Source organism: Macaca thibetana, chromosome 12, assembly GCF_024542745.1.
Source record: "Macaca thibetana thibetana isolate TM-01 chromosome 12, ASM2454274v1, whole genome shotgun sequence".
Lineage (NCBI taxonomy): Eukaryota > Metazoa > Chordata > Mammalia > Primates > Cercopithecidae > Macaca > Macaca thibetana.
The window spans coordinates 125,505,655-125,523,450 of record NC_065589.1 but is presented as its reverse complement, the minus strand read 5'-3'; the positions used below and the strand labels follow the sequence as shown (position 1 = coordinate 125,523,450).

General features: G+C 47.5%; 2 protein-coding genes and 1 long non-coding RNA gene across 3 annotated transcripts in view; 2 read left to right on the top strand and 1 right to left on the bottom strand.

Annotated features, from left to right (window-relative positions):
- Positions 1–17,796, top strand: part of WDR33 (WD repeat domain 33) — a 334,355-nt gene that overhangs the window by 127,313 nt on the left and 189,246 nt on the right. The window lies entirely within an intron of this gene.
- Positions 1–17,796, top strand: part of POLR2D (RNA polymerase II subunit D) — a 471,659-nt gene that overhangs the window by 409,936 nt on the left and 43,927 nt on the right. The gene's annotated exons all lie outside the window — the stretch shown is intronic.
- LOC126932589 (uncharacterized) lies at positions 10,593–15,281 on the bottom strand. Its single transcript, XR_007718239.1, has 2 exons — positions 12,430–15,281; positions 10,593–12,068 (listed from the first exon to the last, which is right to left on the bottom strand). It is a non-coding gene; the product is annotated as an uncharacterized LOC126932589 (long non-coding RNA).

The following is a 17,796-nucleotide window of genomic DNA, read 5'->3' as shown; positions in this document are numbered from 1 at the left end:
CCTGATCGCTTGAGCCCAGGAATTCAAGACCAGCCTGGGCAACATAGCGAAACTCCATCTTTAGAAAAAATTTTAAAAATAGCCAGGTGTGGTTGTGCATGCCTGTGGTCCCAGCTACTCGAGAAGCTGAGATGGGAGGATCACTTGAACCTTGGGTTGCAATGAGCCAAGATTGGCCACTTCAGCCTGGGAGACACATTCAGATCCTGTCTTTAAAAAAATAAAGCCTGGGCATGGTGGCTCACGCCTGTCATCCCAGCATTTTGGGAGCCAAGGTGGGTGAATCACCTGAGGTCGGGAGTTTGAGACCAGCCTGACCAACATGGAGAAACCCCATCTCTACTAAAAATATAAAATTAGCCAAGTGTGGTGGTGCGTGCCTGTAATCTCAGCTACTCAGGAGGCTGAGGCAGGAGAATCGCTTGAACCCAGGAGGTGGAGGTTGTGGTGAGTCGACATGGTGCCATCGCACTCCAGCCTGGGCAACAAGAGTGAAACTCCGTCTCAGTAAATAATAAATAAATAAATAAATAAATAAATAAATAAATAAATAATAAAAAGTGTATATATGCCTTTTTTTCTTTTTTCTTTTCTTTTCTTTTTCGAGAAAGTCTTGCTCTGTCGCCCAGGCTGGAGTGCAAAGGCATGATCTCAGCTCACTGCAACCTCCACCTCCCAGGTTCAAGCGATTCTCCTACCTCAGCCTCTCAAGTAGCTGGGATTACAGGCGCCGGTCACCACGCACAGCTAAGTATTATTAGTAGAGACGGGGTTTCACCATGTTGGCCAGGCTGGTCTTGAACTCCTGACCTTGTGATCCACTCGCCTCGGCCTCTGAAAGTGCTGGGATTGCAGGTGTGAGCCGCCGTGCCCGGCCTACTTTTAGGTGTTCATATTGGGAGTCCGCAGATTATTTTTGAAAAGAGGGTTTTGCTTCTTAGGAGTTAAAAACCCTAAATGTAATCCAATTCCTTTATTCTACAAATGAGGAGACTGAGACCAGAGCTGGAAAGCGTCTTATTTGAAGGCAAAGCAGCAAAGCTCAGGCACAAATCCAGGCCTCCTGACGTGAAGGCCAGAACCGTCTGTGCCAGAGCTGACATTTCCCAGGAGTGCTGGAAGCAAGGCTTCCAGAGAATGACCAGCATCGGCAAACCCTGAGGATACGTTCTAAACACAGCACTGGGGAAATTCAATGGGAGTGCAGCACTGGAGAGTCACGAGTCTAGAATGAGGGTCTCTTCTCCGCAGATAACAGTGGCCATTTTCATTTCCAAAGCTGTCTTGGCCATCCTGGGCTGCAAAAACAAAATCCTGCAGACTGGATGGTGAAACAACAGGCATTCGTTTCTTGCGGTTCTGGAGGCCGGCAATCCAAGATCAGGGCGCTGGCCAATTCGCCTCTGCTGAGGACCCTCTTCAGCTGAGGACCCTCCAGGGCGCTGGCCAACTCGCCTCTGCTGAGGACCCTCTTCCTGGCTTGCTGGTGTCCTCACAGGGCAGGACTGGAGTGGGGATATCTCCCCTCCTCTTCCTTTTTTTTTTTTTTTTTTTGAGGTGGAATTTCACTGTCACCCAGGTTGGAGTGCAGTGGTTCAACCTCGGCTCACTGCAACGTCCACGTCCCCAGTTCAAGCGATTCTCCTGCGTTCAAGCGATTCTCCTGCCTCAGCCTCCCGAATAGCTAGGATTACAGGTGTGAGCCACCACAGCCGGCTAATTTTGTATTTTTAGTAGAGACAGGGTTTCGCCCTATTGGCCAGGCTGGTCTTGAACTCCTGACCTCGTGATCCACCCACCTCGGCCTCCCAAAGTGCTGGTATTACAGGCGTGAGCCACTGCGCCTGGCCACTCCTTCCTCTTCTTATAAGGCTACAGTCCTGTCAGATTAGAGCTCCACCCTGATGGCCTCATTTAACCTTAATTCCTCCTGAAGATCCTACCTGCAGACACAGTTGCATAGGGTCTAGGGCTTTAACCGGCAGATTGTGTGGTGCTGGGGAGACACAATTCAGTCTCAAACCTTGGTGGCTTTGGAATTCCCTGGACAGGACAGGCGCAGTGGCTCATGCCTGTAATTCTAGCACCTTGGGAGGCCAAGGCGGGTGGATTGCTTGAGCCCAGGAGCTCAAGACCAGCCTGGGCAACATAGTGAGACCCTGTGCCTATAAAAAATTATATATATATGTATATATATATGTGTGTGTGTGTGTATATATATATATGTTTTTGCCATGTGTAGTGGCTCAAGCCTGTAATCCCAGCACTTTGGGAGGCCGAGGTGAGTGGATCACTTGAGGTCAGGAGTTCAAGACCAACCTGGCCAACATGGTGAAACTCCGTCTCTACCAAAAATGCAAAAAAATTAGCTGGGCATAGTGGCCGGCGCCTGTAATCCCAGCTACTCAGGAGGCTGAGGCAGGAGAATTGCTTGAACCCTGGAGGCAGAGGTTGCAGTGAACCAAGATCGTGCCAGTGCACTCCAGCCTAGGTGACAGAGCAAGCCTCCATCTCAAAAAATAATAATAATAATAATAATAAAGGAAAGAATGATGATTATACATTGTTTTGAGCTCATGATCCTTGGCTGCAAGGATTAATAGTAGGGTGGCACCAGTCCAAGGTTACACAGGCAGTTGCTGCCTAGATGTCCCTACAGAAGTATCTTTTGTGTAAGATTGCAACAGTCTTTGTGCAATGCTGTGGTTTTTGCAGTCTTTTTACTCAAAAAAAAAAAAAAAAAGAGATGAGGTCTCATCATGTTGTCCAGGCTGGTCTCATACTCTAGGCTTCAAGTGGTCCTCCCACCTCGGCTTCCAAAGTGCTGGGATTACAGGCGTTAGCCACTGCGCCCAACCTTGCAGAGTCAGTTGTGACAGTTTTTGTTATCGGGCAGACAAGCTTGAATCCTCTCTTCATAGCCTTCTCCGATTCTACGTGTCAGGGTTTTCTAAAACACAGAGGACTTCATTTCTATCCTGACAATTTTCACACAAAATAAATAAATAAAATCAGTATTAATAAAAGAAAACGTAAAGTATCAATTTGTATAACCTTCTTTAGAAAGCCTTTTGAGGGCCGGGCGCGGTGGCTCACGCCTGTAATCCCAGCACTTTGGGAGGCCGAGGCGGGCGGATCACAAGGTCAGGAGATCGAGACCACGGTGAAACCCCGTCTCTACTAAAAATACAAAAAATTAGCCGGGCGCGGTTGTGGGCGTCTGTAGTCCCAGCTACTCGGGAGGCTGAGGCAGGAGAATGGCGTGAACCCGGGAGGCGGAGCTTGCAGTGAGCCGAGATCGCGCCACTGCGCTCCAGCCTGGGCGACAGAGCGAGACTCCGTCTCAAAAAAAAAAAAAAAAAAATAGAAAGCCTTTTGATTCATGGCCAGGTGCGGTGCCTCACGCCTATAATCCCAGCACTTTGGGAGGCCGAGGCAGGCAGATGACCTGAGGTCAGGAGTTTGAGACCAACCTGGCCAACATGGTGAAACCCCATCTCTACTAAAAATACAAAACTTAGCCCGGCGTGGTGGCAGGCGCCTATACTCCCAGCTACTCAGGAGGCTGAGGCAGGAGAATCACTTGAACCCAGGAGGCAGAGGTTGCAGTGAGCTGAGATCACGCCACTACACTCCAGCATGGCTAACAGAGCGAGACTCCATTTCAAAAACAAAGCCTTTTGAATTAATGCATGAATGAACAAGCAGATGCTCAAACACGTCTTCAATCTCGCCTCTTTTACTGTAATAAAGGAATTCAAGGGGGTATTTATCTATCTATTTTGAAGCAGGGTCTCGCTTTGCCTCGCAAGCTGGAGTGCAGTGGTGCAATCGTGGTTCATTGCAGCCTGGAACTCCCAGGCTCAAGCAAATCTCCCACCTCAGCATCCCCCGGTAGCTGAGACTACAGGTGCACACCACCACACCTACATTTTCTGTAGAGATAAGGTCTCCCTGTGTTGCCTACGCTGGTCTCAAACTCCTGGGCTCAAGCTATCCTCCTGCCTCAGCCTCCGAAAGTGCTGGGATTACAGGCCTGTGCCACAGCACTAGCCAGGGCATTTATTTATTTAGAATCGTTTCTTTTACAATTATGTGATAAGGTGTTTAATTAGGATATCTTGGGACAGTTCCCTCCCCCTGCTAAGGTTCCTGAAATAGCTCAAGAAGAGTGTCGCTTTGTAACAAGAATTTGAGGAGTAATTGTCTGCTAAAGTAGTTGAAGTCTATGAGACTTAAGTATAAAATCCAATGATACAGCTTGTTATAATACAGAAGTTTTATGGGTGTCAAGGAGGAAAAAGTTTTCCTTTCCTCTTAGGTTCAGTGTCTGCAGGCCTGTGAATTCAAATAAAAAAAGGCAGATTAACAGGAGAACAGGCACATAATTTTGGTTTTGTTTTTTTGTTTTGTTTTGTTTTTTGTTTTTGAGATGGAGTCTTACCCTGTCGCCAGGCTGGAGTGCAGTGGCACAATCTCAGGTCACTGCAACCTCTGCCTCACGGGTTCATGCGATTCCCTTGCCTCAACCTCCCAAGTAGCTGGAATTACAGGCGCCCACTACCATGCCCGGCTTATTTTTTGTATTTTACTAGAGATGGGGTTTCGTCATGTTGGCCAGGCTGGTCTCGAACTCCTGACCTCAGGTGATCCACCTGCCTCGGCCTCCAAAGTGCTGGGATTACAAGCATGAGCCACCACCGCGCTCAGTGGCACGTAGCGTTTATTATTATGTGTAGGGGAAGTAACGGAAGTGAAACTCAAAGACGTGGTTATACTGGAGACTTTGTACCCTTTTAACAGAGGAAAGAGGATTCGGGCTTCAAGGGATGACGATAAACTGTGGGAAAGTGACCAGGAAATAGATAGGGGAAGTGAACGGCTATTTTAATAAGGTCTGTTTATTTACACTCATCTTTTTTTTTTTTTTTTTTTTTTTTTTTGAGACGGAGCCTGGCTCTGCCGCCCAGGCTGGAGTGCAGTGGCCGGATCTCAGCTCACTGCAAGCTCCGCCTCCCGGGTTCAGGCCCGCCACCTCGCCCGGCTAGTTTTTTGTATTTCTTTTTAGTAGAGACGGGGTTTCACCGCATTAGCCAGGATGGCCTCGATCTCCTGACCTCGTGATCCGCCCGTCTTGGCCTCCCAAAGTGCTGGGATTACAGGCTTGAGCCACCGCGCCCGGCCTATTTACATTTATCTTGATGTCGACTTCCTGCCCTCAATGATAACAGTTGCTTTGCTCTCCCTGGTACAAAGACGGGGCTGGATGGCCCCACAATTTATATAGCTGCTCCTACCTGACACCGATGCAAGCTTCATTTCTTTTGTTTTTTGCCAAGGTTTTTTTTTTTTTGTTTGTTTGTTTTTTTTTTTTTTTTTTTTTTTTTTTTTTTTGAGACGGAGTCTCGCTCTGTCTCCCAGGCTGGAGTGCAGTGGCCGGATCTCAGCTCACTGCAAGCTCCGCCTCCCGGGTTCCCGCCATTCTCCTGCCTCAGCCTCCCGAGTAGCTGGGACTACAGGCGCCGCCACCTCGCCCGGCTAGTTTTTTTTTTCACTTTTTATTTCGAAATAATTATGGATTCACTGAACGTTGCAAAGAAACAGCATTTTCAGTGGGTCCCGTGGACCAATCCACTTCTTCCCATTGGTTGTATTTTCCATAACTGTATCAAAAGCCGGAAATTGACACTGGCAGAAAGAGTATGTATAGTTCAATGTCATTTCATCACATAGGTAGATCAGGGTGACCACAACCGCCGTCAAAGATCTCCCTTGAGCAATGCCTTTATAGTCACACCTACACCCTCTTCTCCCTCCCATCCCTAATTCCTGGCAGACACTAATCTGTTCTCCATTAATTCTGTCCTTTCAAGAATGTTATATAAAGGGAGTTACACCCTCTGGGTCAAGATGGGCTTTTTCACTGAGCATAAAGCCCTCAAGATCCATCCAAGTTGTTGGGTTTATCAAGAGTTTATTCCCTTTTGTTGCTGAGTAGTATTTCATGGTGTGGATGTACCAGCTTGTTTAACTGCTCACCTGTTGAAGGACATCTGGGCTCTTTCCAGTTTTCCGCTACTGCAAATAAAGCTGGCCGGGCGCAGTGGCTCAAGCCTGTAATCCCAGCACTTTGGGAGGCCAAGACGGGCGGATCACGAGGTCAAGAGATGGAGACTATCCTGGCTAACACAGTGAAACCCCGTCTCTACTACAAAAATACAAAAAAACTAGCCAGGCGAGGTGGTGGGCACCTGTAGTCCCAGCTACTCAGGAGGCTGAGGCAGGAGAATGGCATGAACCCAGGAGGCAGAGCTTGCAGTGAGCTAAGATCCGGCCACTGCACTCCAGCCTGGGCCACAGAGCGAGACTCCGTCTCAAAAAAAAAAAAAAAAGACACTATATTGTAGATATGTGTCCTTTATCAGTATTTTCTCTGTCTGTAGCCTGCATTTTTGTCCTCTTTGAGGGACTTTCACAGAGCAAAAGTTTTGATGAGGTCCCACTTATTTTTTTTTCTTTTGTGAATTGTGCTTTCGGCATTATGTCTAAGAACTATTCACTAGGTTACAGGTCCTGAAAACTTCCTACTACGTTTTTTTTTCTAAAAGTTTCATAGTTTTATTTTTTACATTTACAGCTACAATCCATTCTGATTTTTTTTTTTTTTTTTGAGACGGAGTCTCACTCTGTCACCAGGCTGGAGTGCAGTGGCGCTATCTCAGCTCACTGCAACCTCTGCCTCCTGGGTTCAAGTGATTCTCCTGCCTCAGCCTCCCGAGTAACTGGGACTAAAGGTGTGCACCACCACGCCTGGCTAATTTTTGTATTTTTAGTAGAGACGGGGTTTCAACATGTTGGCCAGGCTGGTCTCGATCTCTTGACCTTGTGATCTGCCCACCTTGGCCTCCCAAAGTACTGGGATTACAGGCATGAGCCACCGCACCCAGCCCATTTTGAATTATTATAGAAAGTGTGAGGTTTAGGCCAGAGTTTTTTTTTCCCCCTATGGATTTCTAACTACTCCAGCATCATTTGTTGAAAAGACTCTCTTTTTGGTGGGGTGCAGTGACTCACGCTTATAATCCCAGCAATTTTGGAGACTGAGGTGGGCAGATCACCTAAGGTTGGGAGTTTGACGCCAGCTTGGCCAACACGGTGAAACCCCATCTCTACTAAAAATACAAAAATTAGCCAGGCGTGGTGGCGATACCTGTAATCCCAGCTACTCGGGAGGCTGGGGCAGGAGCATCACTTGAACCTGGGAGGCAGAGGTTGCAGTGAGCTAAGATGGCGCCACTGCCCTCCAGCCTGGGCAACAAGAGCGAAACTCCATCTCAAAAACAAAAAAAGGAAAGAAAAGAAAAGAATCTCTTTTAGGCCGGGCGCAGTGGCTCACGCCTGTAATCCCAGCATTTTGGGAGGCTGAGGTGGGCGGATCACGAGGTCAGGAGATTGAGACCATCCTGGCTAACATGGTGAAACCCCATCTCTACTAAAAATACAAAAAATTAGTCGGCCTTGGTGGCATGCACCTCTAGTCCCAGCTACACGAAAGGCTGAGGCAAGAGAATCGCTTGAACCCGGGAGGCGGAGGTTACAGTGAGCTGAGATCACGCCACTGCACTCTAGCCTGGGCGACAGAGTGAGACTGTCTCAAAAAAAAAGAAGAATCTCTTTTCGACATTGAACAGTTTTTGCACCTTTATCAAAAAACAATTGGTGGCTGGGCACGGTGGCTCATGCCTGTAATCCCAGCACTTTGGAGGCCAAGGCAGGCGGATCACCTGAGGTCAGGAGTTCAAGACCAGCCTGGCCAACATGGCGAAACTCCGTCTCTACTAAAAATAGAAAAAGTAGCTGGGTGTGGTGGCGCACGACTGTAGTCCCAGCTACTTGGGTGGTTGAGGCAGGACAGTCACTGGAACCCAGGAGGTGTAGGTTGCAGCGAGCCGAGCTCACACCACTGCACTCTAGCCTGGGTGACAGAGGGAGACTCCGTCTCAATACAAACAACCTACTTCCCATCCCGTACTCCCCCCCCAAAAAACCAATTGGCTGCACTAACATGGACTGTCTCTGAGCTCTCTATTCTGTGATCTCTGTGTCTGTCCCTCAGCCGGTACCACACAGTCTTGCCTGCTATAGCTACACAGTGAGCCTTAGTATCAGGCAGAGTGAGTCCTCCCGCTGTCCGTTTTGTTTTGTTTTTTCTTTCCAAAATTGTTTTAGCTATTATAGTTTCCATGTCTTTCCACAGCAACTTTAGAATAGCTTTTTCTTTTTTTCTTTCTTTCTTTTTTTTTTTTTTCTTTTTTTTTTGAGACGGAGTCTCGCTCTGTCACCCGGGCTGGAGTGCAGTGGCCGGATCTCAGCTCACTGCAAGCTCCGCCTCCCAGGTTCACGCCATTCTCCTGCCTCAGCCTCCCGAGTAGCTGGGACTACAGGCGCCCGCCACCTCGCCCGGCTAGCTTTTTTTTTTGTATTTTTTAGTAGAGACGGGGTTTCACCGTGTTAGCCAGGATGGTCTCGATCTCCTGACCTTGTGATCCGCCCGTCTCAGCCTCCCAAAGTGCTGGGATTACAGGCTTGAGCCGCCGCGCCCGGCTTTTTTTTCTTTTTGAGATGGAGTTTCGCTCTTTTTGCCCAGACTGAAGTGCAATGGCGTGATCTCGGCTCACCGCAACCTCCACCTCCTGGGTTCAAGCGATTCTCCTGCCTCAGTCTTCTGAGTAGCTGGGATTACAGGTGCCCACTGCCACGCCCGGCTAATTTTTTGTGTTTTTAGTAGAGAGGGGTTTCGCCATGTTAGCCAGGCTGGTCTCAAACTCCTGACCTCAGGTGATCCACCCGCCTCGGCCTTCCAAAGTGCTGGGATTACAGGCGTGAGCCACTTCACCTGGCAGAAAATCCTTGGTAGAATTTTGATAAGAAATGCATTAAACATGTATATAGATCAATCTGGGAGGATCCAACATCTCTATTAAGTTATCTTCCAATCCATGAATATGTCTCTCCGCTCTCTAGATCTTTTTTTCAGTTCTTTCATCAGCATTTCATAGTGTTCATTATACAAATTTACATATTTTGTTAGAGTTATACCTGAACAATTTTTGAGCAATTGTAAGTGATATACATTTTAATTTCAGCCTCCACATGTTCATAGCTAGTACAGTTAGCCATCTATATCCATGGTTTCCACATCCACGGATTTAACCAGCCTTGGATTGAAGATATTCAGAAAATAAAATTGCATCTATACTGAACATGTACAGACTTATCTTGTCATTATTCCCTAAACAATACGGTATAATAACTATTTATAAGGCACTTACATTGTATTAGATATCCTAAGTAATCTAGAGGCCACTTAAAGTATACAGGAAGATATGTGTAGGTTATATACAAATACTATGCCACTTTACGTCAAGGATGTGAGCATTCGCAGATTTTGGCATCACATCCTGGAACCAATCCTCCAATGGATACTGAAGGACTACTGCATACAGTTGATTTTCATGTCTTGTGGCCTTTTCTTTTTTTTTTTGAGATGGAGTCTCGCTCTGTTGCCCAGGCTGGAGTGCAACGGCGCCATCTTAGCTCACTGCAACCTCCACCTTGCGGGTTCAAGCGATTCTCATATCTCATTCTCCCGAGTAGCTGGGATTATAGGCACTCACCACCATTTTTTGTAGAGACGGGGTATTTTTTGTAGAGACGAGGTTTCACCATGTTGGCCAGGCTGGTCTCAAACTCCTGACCTCAGGTGATCTGCCTGCCTTGGCTTCCCAAAGTGCTGGGATTACAGGCATGAGCCACCATCCCCAGCCTAACAGATGCATTTTTTAAATGCTGAAGATGGTTTAGGAGAAAAAGCGTTTTGCAACTTGTAAAAGAAAGAAAAGATTTTTAAAATTCTATTTTTAAAGTAAAGTATGTATTCAACATGGAGCTGGAAATAGCCAGTGCAATATGACACAAAAAGAAAAAGAAAAAGAAAGAAAAGAAAAGGAATACAGATTGGAAAGCAATAAATAAAACTGTCCCTGTTTGCAGATGATATGACTGTTCCCATGAATATCCCAAGGAGTCTACAAAAAAAACCCTCTAGAACTAATAAGTGTGTTCAGCAAGACTACAAGATAAAGGCCGGGTGTGGTGGCTCACGCCTGTAATCCCAGCATTTTGGGAGGCCAAGGCGGGCAGATCACCTGGGCAGTACTCCAGCCTGGGCAACGAGAGCCAAACTCCATCTCAAAAATAAATAAATAAATAGACCAGGTGCAGTGGCTCATGCCTGTAATCCCAGCACTGTGGGATGCCGAGGTGGGAAGATTACTTGACGTCTGGAGTTTGAGGCCAGCCTGGCCAACGTGGTGAAACCCCATCTCTACTGAAAATACAAAAATTAGCCGAGCGTGGTGGCGCATGCCTGTAATCTCAGCTGCTCCGGAGGCTGAGGCAGGAGAATCACTTGAACCTGGGAGGTGGAGGTTGCAGTGAGCCAAGATCAGGCCACTGCACTCCAGCCTGGGTGATGGAGCGAGACTCTGTCTCAAAAAAAAAAAAAAGTAAAATAAAATAATTAAAAATACATCTGTTAAACATTTACTGAGCATGTACTCTGTGTACACCTCTATGCTGAGAGCTGAGGGGTGGCAGTGAATGATCCTCAGTTCATTTTGAAACAGCTCCTACTCCAGAAAGAGAAACAGACAGGGAAACACACGATAGCCCTCCCAGGAAATACCGACCCCCAAGACAGTGCATATAGGCTCCAGGTAGAGGCACCATGACTGCTCAAAGCAGCCTGTGCTCCCTCCTCTTTCCCGGTGGGTGGGGCAAGGGGTGGTGGGAAGATGGGCAGGGGACCTGCTGAGTGACCCGGCCATTCCTGCCACCTCTACCGGCGGCAGCTCTTGCACACAAGCAAATGGATTACATGGTCTTGGAGGCCCAAAGCCTTATTTGTTTGGGGTTCTTCAAATAGTGTAATTTTAAAAAAATGAAGAGAGGAAAACTCAGTTCCGTCTTGGGGGATTTTTAAGTCCTTCTTCTGAGTAGGGCAAGAGACAGAAATATGTAGTGAAGGTCTCGTGTCTAAATCAGGCAGCTGGCAGAAGCTGAGCTATTGTCGTCTCTTCACGGTGCTGAGTCAAAAATACCTCTGTGCTTAGAGGCTAGAAAAACCCGGTTCATTCCCACGCAGACGTGCCTGTGCTTTCCCGCCCTGCTCCGGGCAGACACGCCATGGCCCCGGGGTCCTCCCGGCCTTGCTTCCTATGGCTGGTGTCAGTCAGAAGAAAGACGAGTGCGGACTGGGATGTCCGGGCTCTCTGTTTCTCCACAGAAATGTGTGCCAGGGTTCTAAGGCTCTATGGCTTAGGAACTCAATTTCTCCAGAAGTTAAGATCGCTGCCCTAAGAAGAAAATATTCCTGACATGTCCGGCCCATGGAATGCACCCATTTATTCACTCTTAGTCGAACAGCCTTGCTGTAGATCCATGGAGCGTCCCACTCTGACATGTCCCACATGCATGGTGTGGTAGGAAAGCCTTCATATATTCTTTTTTTTTTTTTTTTTTGGAGACAGAGTCTCACTCTGTCACCCAGGCTGGAGTGCAATGGCGTGATCCCCACTCACTGCACCTCAGCCTCCCAGGTTCAAATGATTCTCCTGCCTCAGCCTCCCGAGTAGCTGGGAGATTACAGGCATGTGCCACCACACTCAGCTAATTTTGTATTTTTAGTAGAGCCGGGGTTTCACCATGTTGGCCAGGCTGGTCTCGAAGTCAGATGATCCGCCCGCCTCGGCCTCCCAAAGTGCTGGGATTACAGACGTGGGCCACTGTGCCTGGCCAGCCTTCATGAATTCTGATAGGCTGGGGGAGACATGGGACCAGTGAGCCAGGAGTCCCCAGGCCACCAGGCAAACCTGGTGTCACCCCCAGTCATTGGATGGTTTCTCTTTCTCTGTGTCTGTTCAGTGATTTCCATTCCAATGGTTACTCTGTGTTGCCCCCAGAAGCCTCAAAGCTTAGTGTGGCCGTCCTCTATACACATGGCTGTCCTCTACGCGCATGGCTGTCCTCTACGCGCATGGCTGACCTCTACGCGCATGGCTGACCTCTACGCGCATGGCTGTCCTCTACGCGCATGGCTGACCTCTACGCGCATGGCTGTCCTCTACGCGCATGGCTGACCTCTACGCGCATGGCTGTCCTCTACGCGCATGGCTGTCCTCTACGCGCATGGCTGTCCTCTACGCGCATGGCTGACCTCTACGCGCATGGCTGTCCTCTACGCGCATGGCTGTCCTCTACGCGCATGGCTGTCCTCTACGCGCATGGCTGACCTCTACGCGCATGGCTGTCCTCTACGCGCATGGCTGTCCTCTACGCGCATGGCTGTCCTCTACGCGCATGGCTGACCTCTACGCGCATGGCTGACCTCTACGCGCATGGCTGTCCTCTACGCGCATGGCTGTCCTCTGTGTGCATGACCGTCCTGTCCTCTGTACACATCATGTCCATGCCTGCACTTTGTGCTTCTCACAGCCTCTTCCTTCTGGGTCCCAGGTCCTTGCTCTCCTTCTGGGGTTAGATGTCAATTGTTTATTTGGTCTTATCGTTGCCCCATCAACGTCTGCACATCAAGGCCTCCTACCAAAAAAGTGAGGGAGAATAAAATAGTCTTTTGTTCTCATTTGTTTCCTTCTCTGAACGTAAACTCACTATATTAAGAGAGTCCTTGCAATATGTGTAAGGCATTAATTCTTGGAGTGTATCTCACTGACCTCAGAGAGGGCTCGGAAGGGAAAGCATGGCCGAGATGGGCTCTTTCCTCCCTCTGTTGTACGCTAGGAACCAGGAGGCCAGGAGCACAGCAGGTCCTAAGCTGCCAGATAGTCCAGGGATGGTGAGTTCTCAGCATCATTGGGAGTAGGCCCAGAACTTCTAAGGTTTCAACCAAGCCAGAAGCAGCTGCTCCTGGCACATTCCCAGGAGAAGAGCCAGATGCAATCTTCTCACTTCGGTCACAATTTGGGGTGATGGCTGTGCCCTTATTTACCTATTCTTGCTCAGGCCAAGCCCACTCTTCTCAATGCTGGGCCCAGACGTCTGCAACTGCATTTCCCAGACACTCTCGCCACCTGAGTTCCTTTTAGATTCCGCCAGTGGGAGGTGCTGGGGAAAGACCAGACGGTGGAAGGAGAAAAAAAAGGACATCTCTCCTTGATTTCAGCAATGATGGCACCCCTCCAACAAGTGCAGGAGGTTCCAGCTCCCCACTTCTCAGGCTCTTCAACACTGGCCCAAGGGCGCCTCTTAGAGTCCTCAGCACCAGCCCCATGGTGACCCATCTGCCCAAGTTCCCTGGCGCTAGTAATGCTAATTCTTCCTTTTTGTTCTCCCAGCCCTAGGGGGGCTAGCTCCTTCCTGCAGTTGCTCATTTTTGGGTTACCTCAACATCTGCTTCATTCTTTCAGCCTTCTAGCCACGGGACCAAAAATCTCCTTTTGTTTGAAATGCCTGGTGTGGTTTTTCCTTCCTGGACCCTAACTGATACAGTCCTTGGAATTAGAACTAGAGTTTATGTACCACCTTCTGGAGCACATGTGGTTTTCCAGTGAATCCAAAGTACTTACCACTTCCTGCTCATTGGGAATCAATGTGATTGGGAATCAATGCGATGTTCTGTGGGATGTCAGAAGGCTTAAAGTTTCCGCAGGTAAGATTACGGCAGAAAGAAGGGTATGCAGCATAGCCCTGAGGCTAGACAAACAAAGGGGCATTGCTATCTCTGAAATAACTCCTTCTAGACTGGACCCTGGTGGATACAAGTATCTTTATTTATTGACTTATTTTTATAGAGACAGTGTTTCACTATGTTGTCCAGGCTAGTCTCAAGCTCCTGACCTCAAGCAATCCTCCTGCCTCAACCTCCCAAAGTGCTGGGATTACAGGTGTGAGCCACCATGCTAGGCCCAACATCTTTTGGGTTTTTTTGTTTTGTTTTGTTTTTGTTTTTTTAGATGGAATTTCACTCTTTCGCCCAGGCTGCAGTGCAGTGGCACAATCTTGGCTCACTGCAACCTCGGCCTCCTGGGTTCAAGCGATTCTCTTGCCTCAGCCTCCCAAGTTGCTGGGATTACAGGCATGGGCCACCATGCCTGGCTAATTTTTGTATTTTTAGTACAGATGGCGTTTTGCCATGTTGGCCAGGCTGGTCTCGAATTCCCGACCTCAGGTGATACACCCGCCTCAGCCTCCCAAAGTGCTGAGATTACAGGCATGAGCCACTGCACCCGGCCTCGGCCCAACATCTTTAATCACGAAAATCTGAGAGTGAGCTACATTTAGTGTGCATGAAGGAACCATATTTTTCCTACCTTCCATCTCAAGTCCCTCACTGAGGCTGTAAAACAACAGGAGATCTTGTAAAAAGCTTAAATCTCTAGATTCAGGGAAGAGAACAAGATTGCTTTAAAAATAATGCTGGACAAACAAACTGTGGCATATTGTTCAATGTGTATTGAATGGCATAGTATTCCGTGCATCAGAGAAAAAGAATGAACTATAGTTGCACGTAAGCAAAGGGATGAATTTCCTGGACATAATGTCAAACAAAAGAGACCAGACCCAAAGGAGTATACACTGTAGGAGTCGATTTGAACGTCCATGAATTCAACCGCAGGCAAAATTATACCACAGTGATAGAAGTCAAAATAATGGGTATCTTTTGAGGGGGGATTAGGAACTGGGAGAAAGCACAAGAGAACCTTCTGAGCTGCTAGAAATATTCCACATTTTAAATTGGATGATGGTTACATGGATGCATACTAATGTAAGAACTGGTCAAGCTGTACACTTGAGATGTGTGAATCCTAAATGTGTATGTCCTCTCTCAATAAAAAAGCAATATAAAATGTTTGGTTACAGAGTAGCCATTTAGAGAGTATTTGCAGAATAAATATGTGACTTGAGCTCTCAAACTCTGTTGCATTTATTTCATTGGTAGTACTAGTTTGTTTGTTTGTTTGTTTTTTGAGACGGAGTCTGGCTCTGTCGCCCAGGCTGGAGTGTAGTGGCGTGATCTCGGCTCACTGCAAGCTCCGCCTCCCAGGTTCACGCCATTCTCCTGCCTCATCCTCCTGAGTAGCTGGGACTGCAGGCGCCCGCCACCTCGCCCGGCTAGTTTTTTGTATTTTTTAGTAGAGACGGGGTTTCACCGTGTTAGCCAGCATGGTCTCGATCTCCTGACCTTGTGATCCGCCCGCGTCGGCCTCCCAAAGTGCTGGGATTACAGGCGTGAGCCACCGCGCCCAGCTGCTAGTAAAGTTTAGAACTTTTTAAATGTTAAATTCTATACCCAAGTGACATACAAAGTTTAAAACACATCTTCTCAGGCTGGGCGCAGTGGCTAATGCCTGCAATCCCAACACTTTGGGAGGCCAAGGTGGGAGGACTGCTTGAGCCTAGGAGTTTGGAGACCAGTCTGGACAACATAAGGAGACCCCATTTTCTACAAAAAATACAAAAAGTAGCTGGGTGTGGTCATGTGTACCTGTGATCTCAGCTATTTGGGAGGCTGAGACAGGAGGATTGCTTGAGCCAAGGAGGTCAAGGGGGGTGCAGTGAGCCATGATCGTGCTGCCACGGCACTCCAGCCACATTCCAGCCTGGGCAACAAAGCAAAGCCCTGTCTCAAAAAAAAAAAAAAGAAAAGAAACAGAAAACCTCCTCAGAGTAATATGGCTTAACAAACAAAACAGTGGAGGGCTTATTTGTTTATTTAAACTACACCTCTGAAATATTCAACCCATGTAGGCATCTGTATATACAAAGATTTCTTTTAATCAGATCAGTGCTGATCATACCTTTGAAGTGCCCAAGTGGACACAGTGATGGAGGACACACAGGAGACACGGGCCATCTCCAGAGTCTCTCTGGGCCTGCCTTTTGTGGAGGGGAGAGCACAGATGCAGACCAAGGCCAGACTCACTTCAAGTTGAGAAATGGGACAAATGAGACACATAAAATCGACATCACCCACCAAGATCCTGTCTGAAACCTTACTTCATTCCTACTGGTTAGCAAATGCCTTTAGCTCATTGGCTGCTCACAAAAGGAGCAAATCCAGAAGAATGTGTATGCCCAGTATACAGGCTAACTTCATGCTGATCTCAACATTCGAATGCCCACGAGGCTGTTACTGAGCATTTTCACCACGCCAATCTGATAAGGTTTATAATGTATAGATTTACTGGTATTTAAATCTCATAACATCCCTATGAGGCAGGAATGCTATAATCCTCCTTTTACAGATGATAAGCCTGAGTCACTGACGTAACTTGTTCACAGGTATTCACTGTCAGGGCTGGGATCTGAATCTATGCAGGCTGATTCCCCAGTGGACTCTCAACCATTACTACATATTCTTCTTCTTTTTTTTTTTTTGAGACGGAATTTCGCTCTTGTTGCCCAGGCTGGAGTGCAATGGTGCAATCTCGGCTCACCGCTACCTCTGCCTCCCAGGTTCAAGCAATTCGCCTGCCTCAGCCTCTCGAGTAGCTGGAATTACAGACATGCACCACCATGCCCGGATAATTTTGTATTTTTAGTAGAGACGGGGTTTCTCCACGTTGAGGCTGGTCTCGAACTCCTGACCTCAGGTGATCCGCCTGCCTCGGCCTCCCAAAGTGCTGGGATTACAGGCGTGAGTCACCGCGCCCAGCCACTACTACATAACCATTCAAGATAAGAAATGATAAAAGTTGTACATGAGGGAGGCAGACAATTTGTTCTGGGGTATTCGGATGAGTGGTACAGCTACGTCACAGCCGATTGGAGTGACATTTAAGGATCATGCAGAGGCCTTGAGCCACCCAGCTTCTCTGCAGTTCTCCTTTCCCAAGTATATTATCTGCCCACTGCTTGTTGGTTTCCTTCCTTATTTATTCAGTTGGGCTACAAATAATTGTATGCCTATTACATACCAGGTTTCTGTATTATGTACAGGAAATGAGAAGATAAATAAGAGACAGCCTCTTCCATATTTATGGCATACACTGCCCTCAGTTTAGTTTCTTTCTCCTGTTCAAAATTTCATTGTTTATTTTTGCATCAGTTCAGGCTGTTGCTTACGTGAGGTAACCTCAAAGTGACTTTTTGAAAGTCCTGACCCTTTGCCTTTCAACATCATTTAAGAACAGCAACAGCATCTGGATCTCTCAGTAAAATGCCTTTTCAACAGCTCAAAGCCAGGCTTGTTTTTGTTTTAATTTGGGAATGTTTCAAGTGAAACTTAGTTCCATCATTTAATTCCTGGCAGCCCAATAACCAGGGAGCAGTAACTCCCTTATCTGTGGGCTGTTTAATGACTATCTAGTACCACCCTGGGAGCAATAGACTAAGGCCTTCTTCCAGATGCCATGTTTTAAGGCTTTCAGCTGGAAAGACCATCACTCTGTAACATTTATTCTGATTATTTTAAGTCAGGATTTGGCCGCCTTATTCAGAAACAAACCAAAAAACCTGGCCCCTGACTTTCTGCCTCCTGCACTTCTGGCTCTAGGCCATATGAGCATCTAATTTCTAGTTTTTCAGACAGAGGTTAGGAACTGGTAACCGTGGCCTCAACAGCAGATAAGCACATCAAGTCTGTGACAGGAATTAGGAAGACTGCTAGAGTATTATTTTTAAAGTCATCTCTTGTTCCACAAAGCATAGTTGTCTCTTCCTTTTTGTCCTCCTTGCCCATTCTCTTTGAGAAGTCCAGGTCTGAGAGGCACCAGA